Source organism: Pelophylax lessonae (genome assembly GCF_965119305.1).
Source record: "Pelophylax lessonae genome assembly, chromosome: 3".
Classification (NCBI taxonomy): domain Eukaryota; kingdom Metazoa; phylum Chordata; class Amphibia; order Anura; family Ranidae; genus Pelophylax; species Pelophylax lessonae.
This window is the reverse complement of record NC_138770.1, coordinates 27,370,019-27,386,121: the sequence shown is the minus strand read 5'-3', so window position 1 is coordinate 27,386,121 and position 16,103 is coordinate 27,370,019. Positions and strand designations below refer to the sequence as shown.

The 16,103-nt window shown below is 45.7% G+C and overlaps 1 protein-coding gene and 1 pseudogene across 2 annotated transcripts in view; one reads left to right on the top strand and one right to left on the bottom strand.

Annotated features, from left to right (window-relative positions):
• LOC309550260 (uncharacterized protein) overlaps window positions 1-16,103 on the top strand; it is a gene marked incomplete at both ends in the record, with an annotated part of 1,652,360 nt that overhangs the window by 321,556 nt on the left and 1,314,701 nt on the right. The gene's annotated exons all lie outside the window — the stretch shown is intronic.
• LOC309549837 overlaps window positions 13,328-16,103 on the bottom strand; it is a 190,832-nt pseudogene continuing 188,056 nt past the window's right edge. Inside the window, exon 3 of the transcript in view lies at window positions 13,328-13,918. The product of the transcript in view is annotated as an uncharacterized misc_RNA (transcript). The remainder of the gene's footprint in view (window positions 13,919-16,103) is intronic.

Here is a 16,103-nt window from a genome sequence, read left to right as displayed (position 1 = left end):
CTAGGTACAATGTTGGTAGAGCTGTAAGCACCCCATAAAAGCACCGCCTAAGTCAGACTGTCCTTTCCAAGGAGTTCAAATAGATTACATTGATTTCCCACAGTCTGGTCCCTATGCACATGTTTTAGTTTGTATAGACATTTTTCAGGATGGCCTGAGGCCTGGCCAGTCTCTAGGGGTAAAGTACAAACCACAGGAAAAAGGCCTTTGCCCCAGGTAATGTGCAGGTATAGAATCCCAGAAACTATGGAAAGTGACAGGGGTACTCACTTTACAGGAAGGGTTCTACAAGAGATCCTATCCGCACTAAATATTGAGAAAGCCTTTTACACTCCATATCATTCACAGAGTAGCGGAAAGGTACAAAAGATTGTATGGGAAAAAAAAAAAAAAAAAACAAGTTGAGTAAAAAAATAGCAGAAACAAGTAGATTGTTTTCCGTTTTTTCCTTTGTCAGGAACACTCCAAAGAGAGGTGTGGGTACCTGAAGCAGGTCTCTATTTACCACAGAAATTGCAAGCCACACACTCAGATCTCACTAGATGTGTTGCAGCGCTTTAAAAGCAATTGACAAAAATGCATAATAGTGTGTTTTCATTCCTACCAGATCCAAATGAGGATACTAAAAGTCATAAAGTAAGGCTACTAAGAGTGCAATTGGTTACACCAACATCCCTCAAGGTAGAAGGGATACATGGATTCACGCCAGTCATTGAAAAAAGGTGATACAATGATTTTCTTTTAATTTTTAATATGTATGGGAATGTTGGGTATAATGAAGGGGCAGGACAATAAAAGAGACAGACAACCTAAGGCCCAATGTACTGTTAAGTTTAAATACCAGGTAGCCAGGAAGTCAGGGTACTCAGGGTGCTAGATATGTCCACAATTACACCCAGAGTCCCAGACTATACCTGTGCTAGTAAACCCACTTGCATTAGAGGATCTAAATCAGACAGAGTATTCAAAATCCTATAGAAACATTACCAGTACACAAAAGGACATGTTAATTCCCCCAAAAGTCGCAGGTTTCAAGAATTCTACAGTGTGTATAGTGTTCTATGGAAATAAAACTGATGTAGGGAGGGTGGACTGTTCACAAGCACTGATAAACATATCCTGCCCACAGCTGACTGTGAACAGCCCATGAAATGAAACTTGCATGCATTTCAGAAATGAAACTGTTAAACATAAAATATGAGCCATATTAAATGACAATATGGACATTTCTCACCCAGGAGAAGCCCTCAGGTTTCTGTTGTTCAGACAGAAACTGGGGTATTATGCAGAAAAGTTATTAATACCCATTTTCACCTCAGGGTGGTCACATTCAGGGTTTGGAATCTATTGTGTCTGTGGCAATAAGGCCCATAGTTGACTTTCTCAGTGTGTCACAGGAACAGGTACTATAGCCTCTTTATTTCCAATGGTGTCCGCCCATCCTAATGAACACAGTCTTTTGGAGGTTTTGCCTTATCTCCTAAATAATGAAAGTGGTGTATTTATATTGATGTTTATGATAATTATGATCTCTAGTTATCTGTTGAATTAAAATAATTATGTGTTTGGTTGATAAGGTTACCAAGGCCAAGGAGACAACCTATTTCAACTCTATACGGAAATAAGAAGGGATTGATGATGCTGAGTATGCTGTAATGAGAAATCTGTCACCTCAAACCCCCATGTATGAAGTAATCTCCGCCTCAGAACCTTACCAAGACTCGGACGACCCCCACTGAGGTTTGCCCTCTGGACAAGTGTTCCAAGCATAAGGGGCTGCTCCCTTGGAGGAATCTGATAAGCGGAATAGGTAGTTAGTTAGCCTGATTAATAAATTCTCAAGAGGGGGAAGATGTCGTGGCATACCTATCTCGCATTTTCTGGATACCTTATTGGCCTTTACAGGATGCCTTGACTGGCATTTAGAATGGTTATCTTAAACAAAATGTCTTTTGAGTTAATCTCATTTTACTTTGATTTCTTTACATGTGTCACTGAGCTTGCAAAGGCTAAGAATATATCAGATGATCGAAACAGTGGAAATTCCCTATCTCTCAGAATATCAACTCTGTCTGGACAGCTGACCACAAAGCCAATAATAATCTTCTAAAAAGCCCCTTTGGAACTTTTATTGTGCGTCACCAAGAAATTTTCCCTGATGACAGAGAATCACGATCTAGATTGACATAATGCTTACTATAATTAGTTGTTAACTTTGATTGGACAAAAGATGTTAATAACAACCCATTTCTTGTACGTCAGATTGTAATGACAAACCCATTTCTGAGTATATTTAAACTCCAGAAATGCTGTAATAAACCAGGTCACTATGATTCAGCCATCTTGGGTCTTGTCTGATCTCATTATATATATAGCTATATATTGTCTGATTTGGTATCACTGACTAACAGGTAACAGGTATTTTGTACCTGAGAAAAAATTCCACAACAGGTTTAAGCATAGAAAATACTGACTAAGGTTTTTATGATTCCACACACAGATAAGATACCTTGGAATAGTGGCTTAGACCTCATCTTAACCACTTTACCACCGGAGGATTTTCCTGCTAAAAGACCAGGGTTTTTTTTGCGATTTTTTACTGCGTGATTTTAACGGACAATTGCGCGGTCGTGCAACGCTGTACCTAAACGAATTTCACGTCCTTTTTTTCCGACAAACAGAGCTTTCTTTTGGTGGTATTTGATCACCTCTGCGATTTTTTGATCACGCGCTATAAACAAAAAAAGAGCGTAATTTTTGCAAAAATAACAATATTTTTCACTTTTTTTAATATGAAATTCCCCCCCCCAAAAAAATGTAAAAATCAAAATTTTTTAACATTTTCGGACAATTTGTTTTATGCTACATATGTTTGGTAAAAAAAAAAAAATCGCAAAAAGCGTATTTTGATTGGTTTGCGCAAAAGTTATTGCGTTTACTAACAAAGGGAAAGATTTTTGTCATTTTTGGTGTTTTTTTTTTTTTAACGAGTAATGGCGGCGATCTGCGATTTTTTTTGCGGTACTGCGACATTGCGGCGGACAGATCGGACCCTTGACTGACATTTTTGACACTTTTGGGGGTACTAGTGACATTACTGCAGTAATCAGTGCTATATATATGCACTGTTACTGCAAAAATGACACTGGCAGGGAAGGGGTTAACTGTATTGGACAGGGAGGGGTTAAGTGTGTCCTAGGGGCGTGCTTCTAACTGTAGTAGGACATGGCTATTGGTGTAAAAACAAAGATCAACGGTTCTACATAGTAGAACCGTCTGATCTTCATTTTTACACAGGGAGAACTGACAGGCGGCTTGTTTACATAAGCCGCTCTGTCTTTCTCCCGCTGTACCGGCGATCGTAGTGTGACCGGCGGACATCGAGTCCGCCAGTCACACTCCCGCACTCCTCCGTGAACGAGCCGAGGCGGGCGCGCGCCTCGGAGGGCGCGCGCGCGCCCGCTATTGGCTCTAGAAGGAGTGACAGGCGAGCGACGTAGATCTACGTCACTCTGCCTGGCCGGGGCCGACTGCCGCAGTAAATATACTGTGCGCAGTCGGCAAGTGGTTAAAGAAAGTCAACAGACTATTTATTTATTATCCTAGGTCAACACAGCATGTCTGTTGAAACTTTAAAACATCTCCTGAAAAGACACATTTAGCCGAAAAGGAGGTTTGAACTTTTAGTGGCCTTTAACAAAATGGATGCCACAGCTAATTCTATACAGATCAAAATATGACATTTCATTTCTATTTGTGAAATTAACCTCCCCAAATAACCCTGACACTCTAAATGTAAAGTTTCCTTAACAGAAACAATTAACTCATCCATGGTCGCCCGCTCTTCCATCTGACCCTTTTGCTCTGGAGAACCAGGGTGGCCAGTCCGAATCCCAGCACCGCATGATCCATCTTCATCCGAAGAGAAGACTAACACTAGAAGCTGACAAAATAAACAGCTAGTAAAGTAAAGAAAAAACTGACGTTTTCAAAGAAAATCAAATAAAAGATTAGGAAGGCTGAGACTGAAGCCCCAGCACGAGGGAAGCCTGACTACTCCTGACGCTAGGCAGATTAAAACTGAGTTGGAAACTTCCGGTTCCGGCGCCGGATGCTGTAGCAGCGTCTTCCCTCGGCTCCCGCGGCGGGACTTAAAAATCGGCTTGTAAAAGCAGCCCCGCGCCTCCACGGACCCCGGCACTGCTCTCCGCCACCCCCGGCACCCCTATCATGGACAAATTTCTGGAGAAGCCCAGATCGCGAGCGCCGCCGGGCCCTCCGCAAATCGAGGCCGCGGTCTCGGCCTACCCGCCGGAAGTGGCGGAGGTCCCAGGTATGGACACATCAGCTCCCGCACCGGCCGCGGTGCCCGCCCTGGGGGATCCACAGTCTGACCGGATTGCTCAGACGGTAGTCGCCCTCCTCTCCCCCACAATCACCACTGCTGTACAGGCAGCAGTGGCTGCAGGGATGCAGGAATTAAAAAAACAGCTCTCGGACCATGCCCTTAGGCTGCAAGAGGTGGAACACAGGGTCTCTAACATTGAGGAAGAGATTTACCAGTCCCACCACTTCGAGGAAAATCAAGATAAAACCAACCAACTTATAATGCAGAAGTTGGAGGACTTGGAGAACAGATCCTGAAGGAGTAATCTCCGTTTTATTGGGATCCCTGAGACCATGCCTCCCTCCGCCATCCCCGAGTTATGTGCCAAGAAAATTCCAGAAGCTCTGGGTATTCAGGGTGTGTGTGTAGTGGAGAGGGCACATCGCATGGGAATGCTGTCATCTGATCGCCCCACCCCGCGACCGATCATTGCAAAATACCTTAACTATGCCGATAAATCGGCGATTCTTCAGCGATTCTGACAGTCCAAATCCTTCCAGCTCGACGGGATGAAGATCCTCATCTTTGCTGATTACTCGGTGGAGGTGGCCAAAAAGCGCAAAGCTTTCCAGTCTGTCTGTTCAAAACTTCACCATGCGCAGATCAAATTTACTCTGGCATATCCTGCCACCCTTCGCCTGCGATCCCCATCCGGCGAACAACTGTCCTTCCAGGACCCCTCGGAAGCGGAATAATTTCTGCGCTCCCAGCATTTGAATGATCCTGGTTCTTCTGCATCTAAACCCTCCTCAGTCCCTCGCCCCTTCGATCAACGGAGCCCCCGCAAAGAATCTCCTAAGCGGCAAAGATACTCAGAGGTGGTGTCAGGTCATCGCTCCTTTCCGCCACGCTGATCTCTTCCGACAGTAAGATCTAGACTGTACCTGTTTTACACGTTTTTCAGGGATGATTCTGGGCGCTGACCCACTGCATTTTTGCAGAAAGGGTCACAGTGGGCAGCCTAAGATACATACACTGAAATTGGTTTGCACGCCGCAATGCGGCCGATTTGTTGTTATTTGTATGTATTCCAGCAATTCCTCACCGTTAAAGTTCTTTTTTTTTTCCTTATTTCGTTTAATTTTATTGTTATGATATATCTGGCCTTCTACTGTTTACGAATGCTGTTTATGTGGCCCCCCCCGGGTGGACCCCGTCTGGGCTAATCCACTCCCGACGCCATCCTTCTGATCATGGCGCTGGGGGAGAGCAGTCGCATGGACCTGCCTTAGTCTGGCCAAGGGTTAGTCGCCCCCCCCCCACATTACAGCGTCCGGAAAAAAGTGAAGTCGCAAAATGAGCTCTATATGTTTTTCATGTTGTCTGCTATGCTTCTGCATACAATTCTGTTGTTTCTCCTATTCTTCCCATACTGCCCCGGATCCACGGTTGGATCCTTCTACCCCCCCTCCATGTCACCTGTCAGTATTATCCAATCCGCCCGCGGTCACATTTGGACTGCAGACCCCTGCCTCGGCCCCTGTACCTTTTGTCACCTTCATAATACCGATTACACACCCCACTTTATTTAAACCTCCATGAAAGTAGTTTCCTGGAATGTTAGGGGTCTGAGATCCCCCATTAAGAGGATGAAGATCCTGAGACACCTTAAGCGGCTTGGGGCCGACATAGCCCTCATCCAAGAATCGCATCTACCGGCGGAAGATTTTTTTCGCATGCGAAAGCTGTGGGTGGGTGAGGTTCTTGGATCGGCGGCGAGGGGGCGTAGAGCCGGAGTGCTTATACTGATCCACAAGCGTCTCTCCTGCGACGTTTTGTCCCACAACACTGACGACCAGGGTAGATTTATTTCCGCTCATATCAAACTCGGTAATAGAGAGCTTTTGCTGTCAAACATATATGCTCCCAACAGCCCTGACCAGCCTTTTTACCGGGATCTGTCCTCTTTTCTTCTCCGATCACCGACGGTCCCTCACTTGATCGGCGGCGACTTCAATACCACCATGGACCCTTTACTAGACAAATCGAACGGCAGGCACGGTGCCCCGCATCGATCTACGCCATCGGTCTCTCCCTTAGCTGCATTGGTAGAATCACTGGGCCTTTCGGATATTTGGTGTCTTTCTCACCCCTGTGATAGGGACTATACTTTTTACTCCCATCCACATAATGTTTTTACGCGCATCGATTACTTGTTTTGCTCTGACGCTATCACCCCTACAATCCACGACATTGTCATCTCCGACCATGCCCCTATATCGCTGACGCTTGACCCCCCTGATAGACAGAGTGAGTCCCCTCTCTGGAGATTCCCTGGCTATCTCAACAAAAACGCAGACTTTCGCTCCTACTTGACCCAAGCCTGGTCCGAATACTCTACAGACAACGCCCTCCACGTCTCTGACCCTAACCTTTTCTGGGAGGCCGGTAAGGCCTTCCTGAGAGGGAAAATAATTTCCTATGCCTCGGCATACAAAAAAATCGACTAACAAGCAATATCGTTTAGCTAGCGAACGCCTACGCTGTGCCCAACGGGATCTCCTCTCACTTGACTCACCAGCCCATAAGGAGGAATGGAAAAATGCCAAAAACGCCTTTGACCTGTGGGCAGACAAACTCGAGCATCTCAAACACGCACACTTTTCGGCCACCTTACACAAATTTGGCAACAAGGCAGGGAAGCTGCTCTCGAGACTCTGCGGTGCCCCCTATAAACCCACCCATATCACTTCTATTAGAGACCACACGGGTACGGTTACCTCGACCCCTCCAGGGGTGAAAGGTATAATACATAAGTTCTACACCTCTCTATATTCATCTGACACCTTTGATGCTGCCCAAGCCAAATTTTTCCTGGATAAGGTGACGCTCCCCGCAGTCTCCTCAGGCCACCTGGAAATGTTGAATGCTCCCATCTCTCTCTCGGAAATCCAGACCACCATTAAAAATTTAGCCCCCAATAAGGCTCCTGGTCCGGATGGCCTTACAGGTGATTTTTATAAAACCGCTTTGGATAGCGTGGCGCCCACTTTACTGGAGGTTTACTCTTCCATCTGGTCGGGCGGTTCCTATCCCCCTACCGGTAACCAGGCGGTGATTAAACTCCTGGCCAAGAAAGGCAAAGACCCCCTAGAACCTGGATCCTATAGACCAATATCCCTTCTGAACCTAGATGTTAAGATCTTGTCTAAGATTGTTGCATCAAGATTGGCCCAAATCATGCCCTCTTTGATACACCCAGCACAATCGGGCTTCACCAAGGGCAGATCAGCTGCCTCAAACCTCCGCAAAGTGCTGTTAGCCCTGGACCAGGCTAGAGTTCAGTCGGTGGAGGACCTGGCGATCATAACCCTGGACGCGGAGAAAGCCTTTGACAACGTCAACTTTGAATGGCTGTCGATGGCTCTTACAGCCTTTGGCTTCTCTGGTCCTTTCACACATGTTGTCAAGGCCATGGATGCTTCTCCAGCGGCCAGGCTCTGGGTGGCCGGGTCCCTCACCGAAGAATTCCGTCTATATAAGGGCACGAGACAAGGCTGCCCCCTTTCCCCGTTGCTCTTTAACTTAGCCCTGGAACCCCTCTCCAGATACCTCCTTTATGTGGCCCCACTCCATGGGATTAGAATAGGCTCCCGAGAACTCCGCATATCTCTTTTTGCGGACGATATACTTATTTTTACCCGTAACCCCGCCTCAGATATGCGCACCATCATCTCTATTTTTGATCGATTTAAAACCTGCTCGGGCCTTAGAATTAATTATACCAAAAGTGAAATTCTCCCTTTAGGCCCCCACCCTACTCCAGCTTGGGCATCTTCCTCCCCTTTTACTTTGGCGTCCTCGCATACTTGGGTATAAAAATCTGCAAACTTCCTTCTTCCATCTATACCCTGAACTATCCCCCACTTTTTAAGAAACTCTGCCAAGAACTTGATAGTTGGATGGATCTGCCTCTTTCGCTCTTGGGTCGGTGTCACCTGGTTAAGATGGTCAGTTTTGCCCGTCTTTTATATCCGATGCAAACAATTCCTCTGCTGATTAAACATAAGGACATTAAACAAATCAATAAAGCCATTTCCAAATTTCTTTGGAAGGGTAAACGACCACGTATCTCTTTTCATAAACTACACCTTCCCAGGAGCGAAGGGGGCATAAACCTGCCAGATGTTAGGCTTTATAATCTCTCTTGTTTGCTACAAACCGTTTCAACGACTGTCTTCTTACCGACACGCCTCCTCTTCAGCAACCAACTGGACTAAGGACTTTCCGATAAAGGACATGGTACATAAGATCTTTGAGGGCTACAGAAAAACTCTACGTCTGACACCCAATGAAGCCTGGAGGGAAACTCAGCTAAAAATCCTTCATAGAGCACACATCCCTTTCCTCTCCACCAAAGACAACCCACAAGGCAGTATATGCCCGTACTGCAAAGCTACTAGGCCCAGCCTCCATCATCGTTTTTGGGCATGTTCGTATATATCCGTCTTTTGGGACCAAGTGCTCTCTTTCATTAAAAGTATTACCCTCATCCAGCTCCCGAAAGACCCTCTCCTCCTCATATTTGGATACTGGGACAAACAACTTCAGATATGGACAGACCGTTCACCACCACACCCTCGTTTGTGGATTCTTACGTGTTTACTTGTGGCTCGTAGAGCTATCCTAGCTAATTGGATTTCTCCGGTGAGCCCCTCTCTATCGCAGATCTCTCAGGAATTACAGAATCTTCTCCTCAAGGACTGTCTCAATACGGATTTTAATCTTGAATCATCCTCTGATCGCTTTAATCTTAAATGGCAGGAAATCGCTGCCCAGGGATGTGACCTCTGACCCCGTCAATACAACTTTTCGGTACACGCTCCCTGGTCAGGATTAGTAGCAATGAGCAGGTTGGGTTTATTGTCTAAACTCCACCCTTCCCCCCCCCCCCATTGTCCTACTCCTTGTTCCAGGTTTTGCCCCTCCTCCTCCTTCCACTAGTGGGTTACACTTTTTAGGGGTTTACTATGGTCCATCCAACTAGGATTCTAGTATGTTTGTATTGTTGTACCGACCCTATAATGCTGTTATGATTAATTTCTGCCTACAACCTCCTGAGTTATGGAAGAAAAAAAAAAAAAATTGTTGTTCACCATTTCCTATGTATCGTGGATTTGTTTTCAATAAAATTTGTGGAAAAAAAAAAAAAACTGAGTTGGGAGTGGTGATGCAGGGGGGGTATTGACCAGATGGGACAGCCCCCATGGCTGTGTATATGCTAATGCCTTTTGTCTTTGGACTAAGTCTATATGCCTAGCTATTCCTGCGGATGGGAGGACAATACCCCAACAGTGATGACTTAGAGGTGACGGCGACTGTCGGAGGACGTAAGAGAAAATTTGGATTTTCAAATTTTTTTGGGGAACGTTATATAGCAGAATGTGAAAATTATTATTATTTTTTTTTTTCCAGAATTGTCGCTCTTTTTTTGTTTATAGCGCAAAAAATAAAAATCGCAGAGGTGATCAAATACCACCAAAAGAAAGCTCTATTTGTGGGAAAAAGGACATCAATTTTATTTGGGTACAGCGCCGCACGATCATGCAATTTTTTGTTAAAGTAATGCAGTGCCGAATCGCTAAAAATGGCCTGGTCATTAAGGGAGTAAATCCTTCCGTCCAGAACTGGTTAATCTTTCTTCATAAATTCTGGCCAAAATGTATTCTGCTGCAAAATAACCCAAATCTGTGTATATTATTCAGTCTGTAGGAAAGTTATGGAGTCTGCAAACTATGGCATATATCTGAACATTGATCAATCCTGATGTACTGACGTCCCATCTCATATCTTGAGGCCCTCTTTTTGGAAAGTAGACAGGCGGAGGTAGTTAGTAAGAGGCATGGCGAGTTTTTGGAAGTTGTAATTTTTTTGGTCACAATTTTTGGGAAAATTAATTAAATATTCTTTTAACAATTTTTTTGCATACTGTCACTAATACAGTACAGCGCCATCATATGACTGGTGTGGGGTGATCAGGGTGTCACCAGTGCAGTACAGCGCCATCATATGACTGGTGTGGGGTGATCAGGGTGTCACCAGTACAGTACAGCGCCATCATATGACTGGTGTGGGGTGATCAGGGTGTCACCAGTACAGTACAGCGCCATCATATGACTGGTGTGGGGTGATCAGGGTGTCACCAGTACAGTACAGCGCCATCATATGACTGGTGTGGGGTGATCAGGATGTCACCAGTGCAGTACAGCGCCATCATATGACTGGTGTGGGGTGATCAGGATGTCACCAGTGCAGTACAGCGCCATCATATGACTGGTGTGGGGTGATCAGGGTGTCACCAGTGCAGTACAGCGCCATCATATGACTGGTGTGGGGTGATCAGGGTGTCACCAGTACACTACAGCCCCATCATATGACTGGTGTGGGGTGATCAGGGTGTCACCAGTACAGTACAGCGCCATCATATGACTGGTGTGGGGTGATCAGGGTGTCACCAGTACAGTACAGCCCCATCATATGACTGGTGTGGGGTGATCAGGGTGTCACCAGTACAGTACAGCGCCATCATATGACTGGTGTGGGTTGATCAGGGTGTCACCAGTACAGTACAGCGCCATCATATGACTAGTGTGGGGTGATCAGGTTGTCACCAGTACAGTACAGCGCAATCATATGACTGGTGTGGGGTGATCAGGGTGTCACCAGTACAGTAAAGCGCCATCATATGACTGGTGTGAGTTGATCAGGGTGTCACCAGTACAGTACAGCGCCCTCATATGACTGGTGTGGGGTGATCAGGGTGTCACCAGTACAGTACAGCTCCATCATATGACTGGTGTGGGGTGATCAGGGTGTCACCAGTACAGTACAGCGCCATCATATGACTGGTGTGGGGTGATCAGGATGTCACCAGTGCAGTACAGCGCCATCATATGACTGGTGTGGGGTGATCAGGGTGTCACCAGTGCAGTACAGCGCCATCATATGACTGGTGTGGGGTGATCAGGGTGTCACCAGTACACTACAGCCCCATCATATGACTGGTGTGGGGTGATCAGGGTGTCACCAGTACAGTACAGCGCCATCATATGACTGGTGTGGGGTGATCAGGGTGTCACCAGTACAGTACAGCCCCATCATATGACTGGTGTGGGGTGATCAGGGTGTCACCAGTACAGTACAGCGCCATCATATGACTGGTGTGGGTTGATCAGGGTGTCACCAGTACACTACAGCCCCATCATATGACTGGTGTGGGGTGATCAGGGTGTCACCAGTACAGTACAGCGCAATCATATGACTGGTGTGGGGTGATCAGGGTGTCACCAGTACAGTAAAGCGCCATCATATGACTGGTGTGAGTTGATCAGGGTGTCACCAGTACAGTACAGCGCCCTCATATGACTGGTGTGGGGTGATCAGGGTGTCACCAGTACAGTACAGCTCCATCATATGACTGGTGTGGGGTGATCAGGGTGTCACCAGTACAGTACAGCGCCATCATATGACTGGTGTGAGGTGATCAGGGTGTCACCAGTACAGTACAGCCCCATCATATGACTGGTGTGGGGTGATCAGGGTGTCACCAGTACAGTACAGCGCCATCATATGACTGGTGTGGGTTGATCAGGGTGTCACCAGTACAGTACAGCGCCATCATATGACTAGTGTGGGGTGATCAGGTTGTCACCAGTACAGTACAGCGCAATCATATGACTGGTGTGGGGTGATCATGATGTCACCAGTGCAGTACAGCGCCATCATATGACTGGTGTGGGGTGATCAGGATGTCACCAGTGCAGTACAGGCCATCATATGACTGGTGTGGGGTGATCAGGGACAGTGGTGACAGGAAATTAAAAAATATATATTTTGGATTACATTTTTTAACATCCTGTCATTTCCGTGTTACTATATTTACATTATACTACCCCGAGGGGGTATCAGGGATTTTTTTTCTACACTGTTGTTGCTGATGATCAGTTATAATGGCTTTCCATTTATGACAGCTTGCTTACTGTTGGGATGCTATGATTGGCTACAGCTAATCACATGGTAGAGATTGCCAGGTACCATGTGATAATTTTGGGAAAATCACAGCAGTAAGCAAGCTGTTCATGAATGAAAGCCACTCATGACAGTTTGCCTACATAATATCATGTGACCGCTATGACTGGTCACCACATGATACCCCCGGGTGCTCACAGTGACTGGGTACTGACCACCAAGATCAGCTGTCCACCGCACACAGCGGTCATGGGGGAGCGCTAGTGTGCATGTGTTAGGTAAGGTACAGGAACGTCACCTAGCATGGCTGTGCCGCCTGTCCTCATAAGATGTACTGTGGGCAGGTGACAAATAAAAATTTCCTGACATTTAGGGGTCTGTTGATAAAAGATTTGCATAGCAATTCATGCAGTGATAGGCTGTGTACATTATGTGAATGGGGGTAAAATAAAAGGCTATTGGGCTATTTGCTGATCTGGTCGAATAGTTTCTAATGATTTAAAATGAAGAATAATGTCTTCAGCCACTAGATGGAGCTAATTCCTGTGATACTTATCATCATCATCATCACTGTATTAAACTAAATAAAACCAATATTTATCACGGCTGGGTGAATGCTGGTCACCTTTAGCCAATAAAGTGTTAAAAACAGACCTCTAAGTGTTTGTGAAATCTTCCCGCACAAAATGTACTCAGCCAATGAAAGGTAATGACTCCATTTTTATTTTTCTCCTGCTATCAATGGCCAACATGGGACAACACTTCATCCGTGTCTTTGATGATCTCTGATCTCCTTATGAAGTGTTTCTTACATGATGAAGATCAGCCATGGAGTATATCTGAGGTGTATATCAGGGTGTGCTTCTTCCATACATGTCCACCAACATTCATTTCCTGCAATCAAGGCACTAATACACCTCGAGGGTTGTGTGGGATCCCTGATGTACAGGAAGACGGTGAGGAACAATTCCCTCACTCAGGACAGGAATACGGCTTCTCCCTCATGTGAGATTTCTGATGTATGGAAAGACTGGATTTGTCTGCAAAACATTTCCCGCACTCAGGGCAGGAATACGGCTTCTCGCCAGTGTGCGATCTCTGATGAATGGAAAGAGTAGACTTCTGTGAAAAACATTTCCCGCACTCAGGACAGGAATATGGCTTCTCACCAGTGTGCGATCTCTGATGTCTGGAAAGATATGACTTGTGTAAAAAACATTTCCCACACTCAGGACAGGAATACGGCTTCTCACCAGTGTGCAATCTCTGATGTGTGGAAAGAGTGGACTTCTCTGAAAAACATTTCCCGCACTCAGGACAGGAATACGGCTTCTCACCAGTGTGTAATCTCTGATGAATGGAAAGAGTGGACTTCTCTGAAAAACATTTCCCGCACTCAGGACAGGAGTATGGCTTCTCCCTTATGTGAGATCTCTGATGTCTGGAAAGATAGGACTTCTTTGAAAAACATTTCCCGCACTCAGGACAGGAGTACGGTTTCTCCCCTGTGTGAGATCTCTGATGTATGGAAAGACTGGATTTGTCTGAAAAACATTTCCCGCACTCAGGGCAGGAATATGGCTTCTCACCAGTGTGCGATCTCTGATGAGTGGAAAGAGTAGACTTCTGTGAAAAACATTTCCCGCACTCAGGACAGGAATATGGCTTCTCACCAGTGTGCGATCTCTGATGTCTGGAAAGATATGACTTGTGTAAAAAACATTTCCCACACTCAGGACAGGAATACAGCTTCTCACCAGTGTGCAATCTCTGATGAATGGAAAGAGTAGACTTCTCTGAAAAACATTTCCCGCACTCAGGACAGGAATACGGCTTCTCACCAGTGTGCAATCTCTGATGAATGGAAAGAGTAAACTTCTCTGAGAAACATTTTCCGCACTCAGAACAGGCATATGGCTTCTCACTCGTGTGCAAACTCTGATGTTTGTAAAGATCAGACTTCTGTAAAAAACATTTCCCACACTCGGGACAGGAATACGGCTTCTCACCAGTGTGCGATCTCTGATGCCTGGAAAGATGGGACTTGCTTGAAAAACATTTTCCACACTCAGGACAGGAATACGGCTTCTCACCAGTGTGCAATCTCTGATGCCTGGAAAGATTGGACTGCTGTGAAAAACATTTTCCGCACTCAGGACAGGAATACGGCTTCTCACTGCTGTGAGATCTTTTATGCACATTAAGCTTGGATTTAAAACGGAAACACTTCCCGCACTCAGTACAGGGGAACCTCTTATCTGTTGTAAGGACAGCACCGCCCCTCACAGTCTGAGGTTCCTCAGGATAAGAGGAATACGATGGTCCCGCACTGTCCCTCACAGTCTGAGGTTCCTCAGGATAAGAGGAATACGATGGTCCGGCACCGTCCCTCACAGTCTGAGGTTCCTCAGGATAATAGGAATACGATGGTGCATCTACGCTGTGTGGTGCCGGATGGACATTTGAGGTAGCCGGGTTTTCTCCTGGACTATACTGTGTGATGTCCTCATCTTCTACTTTACAGTCTGGAGACAAAGTGAGACAATCCTCTGAGGTTTTCCTCATCTCCCGTCCATCTACTAAAATAGAAATAAAAAGATTATTACTAGACATCAGCAGTGACAGTGATGAGGGGATTATAGGACGAGTGCCCCCTCCCCCTCTATCACTCATTGCCATCTTCCCAACACAAGAAGTCCCGCACTTCCTTATTTAGTCCATGATTTAGTCATGAATAACAGCGGGGCTGAGCTCCACCAGAGGTCAGAGAGTGAGGATGGGGAGAGAACAACCAAGATGAAGACTGGACTGATCCTGAAGACCACCATCATTGGGTTACTGACTCCTCCCACATTATCACTTTCTGTTTAAGGTTCCAAAGTTGGAGGATGTTATCACATTATTATCACCATGTAAAAGTCTGTCCTCCAATCAAATCATCAGATATAAAATGTGATATAAAAGTAAATAATAAATCGGTACAATCATGTAGTGTAAAGAATGGTGTATAAATATTCACAGAAACATTCACCCAATGGCAGCTTACATTCAGAAAGTTTCTTTCACTAAACACAAAAACAAATAAAATGCAGCGCCAAAAAAAATGAAAATAAATTTCTTCCCCCAAATCTGTAGACAATAAGTGGGAAATAATTTCCCTCCTCTCCTCCTTCCTCTTCCTCCACGGTATATATGGGGGGGGGGGGGGGGGGAGTAGAAAATATGGGCGCAGCCTGCGCAGGGACGTCCCATCTCGGCCATCCCAGGGAAGGGGTATCTGAGTGAAGGATCACATTGTGAAGCTTGTTTAGTCCGCACTGCTCAAGTCCCGGCTTTGTAATTCTATCATCTTGGATTTTAATGTTGAATAAAGCAGATAGACGGAGAGCACTAGAGGGGGTGTTATTTTCTATCCCCCCCCCCATATATACTGTGGAGGAAGAGGAAGGAGGAGAGGAGTGAGCGATAGAGGGGGAAGGGATCTGTGGGACTCGCTGGTAACACAGGAGTCAGATGGTAAGGTGAGTGGAAGTGACCACCAGCACCTTTCTCATCTGCAATTTCTGCACTCGCACTTTATCATTTATATTGGCCCTGACTGATGACACGTGTCACATGACACACATTTCTATCCTCTTATTGGATCACATTACTATTTATTCATTTCCTGACACTGGTTAATAGATTTCATATTTTTGAATTTGAAGTCTGATTGTTACATGGCGCAGTGATATCGCACAGATTGGAT